Here is a 4,325-nt window from a genome sequence, read left to right on the forward strand (position 1 = left end):
TGACACTGCAGCGAAGATGCGTCCCGTGCGTTCACTGTCTTCGTAGCTCCCGCTGACCTACTCTGCACTGGGTCATGGCACTTCCCCAGCTTCACGTCTCCCCCTCTTCATACCCTGAGACGTGATGATATAAAGCGGTGATCTCCTGCCCCTGGGATCTAACGCCTGATGATCTGAGTTGGAGCTGATGTAACGACAGAAACAAGGCGCACAGTGAATGGGATGTGCTTGGATCACTCCAAACCTCCTCCCCACCCTGGTCTGTGGGAAAAATGTCTTCCACGAAACCAGTCCCTGGTGCCAAAGAGGCTGGGGACTGCCGTGGACACCCAGCAGTGGACAGTGGACTGGTCTCTGACAGCGTTTGCAGCAGTCCGCAACAAGATAGAAAACTGAGACCTGTTCAGTGATTTTTGACAAAGCAAAGTTTATGCTACTTAAAAAAGTATCTTTTTTCCCTCTGAGATCACGTCCTTCCTAATTTTTAAAATTCATATGAGTGTTTACTGCAATGATAAAATAGAATATTGGGGAGGAAAATAAGCTTTATGTAACCTCATCTCAAAGAGAAGGCAATGGCACCCCACTCCAGTACTCTTGCCTGGAAAATCCCATGGACGGAGGAGCCTGGTAGGCTCCAGTCCATGGGGTCGCTAAGAGTCGGACACGACTGAGCGACTTCACTTTCTCTTTTCACTTTCATGCATTGGAGAAGGAAATGGCAACCCACTTCAGTGTTCTTGCCTGGAGAATCCCAGGGACAGGGGAGCCTGGTGGGCTGCCGTCTATGCAGTCGCACAGAGTTGGACACGACTGAAGTGACTTAGCACAACCTCATCTCAGAAGGCGATTTTGACCCCAGTGGGATTTTTCTGGGCCCTGAAATCCAGGGGCCTGGGAACCATGGCATCGGTCACAGTCCCTGCATTCACATTTGTGGAACTTTGCACTGTCTCCTCTTAGAACCCTGTGACTCAGACGGTAAAGCGTCTGCCTATAGTGTGGGAGACCCAGGTTCAATCCCTGGGTTGGGAAGATCTCCTAGAGAAGGGAATGGCAACCCACTCCAGTATTCTTGCCCCCCCCAAGAAAAAAGGGGCTCAAAGAAATATTTAGACTAGATTCCCTTGTGGTTCAGACGGTAAAGCATCTGCCTACAATGCGGGAGACCCGGGTTCAGTCCCTGGGTCAGAAAGATTCCCTGGAGAAGGCAATGGCACCCCACTCCAGTACTCTTGCCTGGAAAATCCCATGGACAGAGGAGCCTGGTAGGCTACAGTCCATAGGATCGCAAAGAGTCGGACATGACTGAGCAACTTGTCAATGATTTGGGTATTTGGGGGTTGGAATTCATGAGTGTAGCAGGAGAGTTGGTTTAGCTGCTTCAACTCTGCCACTTGTTGGCAGAAAAGGTATCACAATTGAAAACCATGCATCTCGTGGTGGTTTTAGACACTGGAGATGCAAAGATGAATGAGATCGAGTTCACCATGCCAACGGGAGATAGGCTCTGTTGCTGTTACTATTCAGTGGCCCAGTCATGTCCAATTCTTTGCGACCCTATGGACTGCAGCATGCCAGGGCTCCATGTCGCTCACCATCTCCTGAAATTTGCCTAAGTTCAGGTACATTGCATCTGGTGATTCCATCCAGCCATCTTATCCTCTGACACCCTCTTCTCCTACCCTCAATCTTTCCCAGCATCAGGGACTTTTCCAATGAGTTGGCTCTTTGCATCAGATGATCAAAAACTGGAGCTTCAGCTTCAGCATCAGTCCCTTCCAATGAGTATTCAGAGTTGATCTCCCTTAAGATTGACTGGTTTGATCTCCTTGCTGTCCAAGTGACTCTCAGACGTCTCCTCCAGCACCAGAGTTCAAAGGTATCAATGCTTCGGTGCTCTGCCTTCTTTACAGTCCAGCTCTCACAACGGTATGTTACCACTGAGAAGACCGTAGCCTTGACTATACAGACCTTTGTTGGCAGAGTAATGTCTTTGCTTTTCAACACACTGTCTAGGTTTGTCAAAGCCTTCCTGCCAGGAAGCAATTTTCTTCTGATTTCATGGCTGCAGTCACCATCCATGATGGTGATTTTAGAGGCCAAGAAGAAGCAATCTGTCATGACTTCCACCTTTTCCCCTTCTATTTGCCATGCAATAATAATAATGGAGCCAGATGCCATGATCTTGTTTTTTGTTTTTTAACACTGAGTTTTAAACTGGCTCTTTCACTCTCCTCCTTCACCCTCATCAAGAGGCTCTTTAGTTCCTCTTTGCTTTCTGCCATTAGAGTGTTATCATCCACATATCTGAGGTTGTTATTTCTCCTGCCTCTTTTGATTCCAGCTTGTAACTCATCCAGCTGGGCATTTCTCATGATGTGCTCAGTTTATAGGGTAAACAAACAGGGTGACAGATAAATCACAGTATGCCCTCTGAGTGCCCCTGGAGGAAAGTCTGTCCCATGAGGTTCCTGGGTGATGGCAAGGAAATCCTTCTTCAATATTTTTGAAAATTCACAAAGCTAAGGATGAGGGGATAGTGGGGTTGCCCAAGGGACTGGATTCAGGGAGGAGACAGAGTGTCAGCGTGTGACACTTCTGTTCTCCAACTGATGGTGTCCTGGAAAACATTTGGTCTCTGGGAAGGCATTTCAGTATCCATAGTAGGCTTCTGAAATTATCTGATTTTGAGGTTAAGTTTAAGTTGATGTTGAGAAATATTAGTGCTTATGAGGATTTGTTTTAGTGATTTGAATCAAATCCCAAAAGCATAATCAGAAGAAACTTCAGCAGTGAAGGTATTTTCACATTGTCCCCAGGAAACTGTGCTCTTGCCTTAATTTTCCAAAACGTGTAACTCGGCCATTACATTCCCTTATGTTCATCTTCTGCATGTTGACGTTAGGATGAGCACATGTCTAAGCAAATATTTTGGTTGGTGGCATGAAATTCCCTCCAAGAGCTGATGCCATTCACAGTGAAAGGTAATGCAGTCTGCTGTTGGTACAGGCACACCTCAGAGTCTTTGCAGGTTCAGTTACAGACCACCATGACAAAGCAAATATCACAATATAGCGAGTCACACACGTTGTTTTTGGTTTTCTAGTGCATATAAAAGTTATGTTTATGCTATCCTGTAGTCTGTTAACTGTGCAATAGCATTATGGCTAAAAACCAATGTACCCACCTTGATTAAAAATACTCTATTTTCTAAAAATGCTGACCATCACCTGCACTTTCAAGTAAGTGCAAGTGGACCCTGGTGGTCCACTTGTTAAGACTCTGAGCTTCCGCTACATGGAATACAATTTTGATCCATGGACAGGGAACTAAGATCCCACGTACTGCCTGATGCAGCAAAAAACAAAATGAAATAAATGACTAAACCAAAAGTCAACAGAGCGGTGATTTTTCTGCTGGTGGGGGGTCTTGCCTCCATTGTGGATGGCTGCTGACTGATCAGGGTGGCGGCTGCAGAGGTTGAGATGGGTGTCACAGTTTCTTAAAGACAAAAGCGAAGTTTGCAGCATCGATTGACTCTTCCTTTCACGAATGATCTCTCTGTAACAGGTAATGCCATTTGATAGCATTTTACACCACAGAGGAGCCTGGCAGGCTACAGTCCACGGGGTCACGAAGAGTCGGACACGACTGAGCGACTAACACTTTGGCTCTTCCACTTTCACTACCCACAATAGAACTTCTTTCAAAATTGGAGTCAGTCCTCTCAAACCCTGCTGCTGCTTTATCGACTAAGTTGGTAGAATAGTATTCTAAATCTCTTGTCTTTTCAGCAGTATTCACAGCTTCTTCACCAGGAGTCGGTTCCACCTCAAGAAACCACTTTGCTCATCTGTAAGAAGCAGCTCATCATCCTTTAAAGTTTTATCATGAAATTACAGTAACTCAGTCACATCTGCAGGAGAAGGCAATGGCACCCCACTCCAGTACTCTTGCCTGGAAAATCCCATGGATGGAGGAGCCTGGTGGGCTGCAGTCCATGGGGTCCCTAGGAGTCAGACACGACTGAGTGACTTCACTTTCACTTTTCACTTTCATGCATTGGAGAAGGAAATGGCAACCCTCTCCAGTATTCTTGCCTGGAGAATCCCAGGGATGGAGGAGCCTGGTGGGCTGCCATCTACGGGGTTGCACAGAGTCGCGCATCACTGAAGCAACTTAGCAGCAGCAGCAGCGGCAGCAGTCACATCTTCAGGCTCCACTTCCATTTCTTTTGCTATTTCCACCACATCTACAGTGACTGCCTCCATTTAAGTCTTGGACCGCTCAAAGTCAACCATGAGAGTTGGAATCAACTTCTC

The sequence above is a fragment of the Bos mutus genome, chromosome 24 (assembly GCF_027580195.1).
Source record: "Bos mutus isolate GX-2022 chromosome 24, NWIPB_WYAK_1.1, whole genome shotgun sequence".
NCBI lineage: Eukaryota > Metazoa > Chordata > Mammalia > Artiodactyla > Bovidae > Bos > Bos mutus.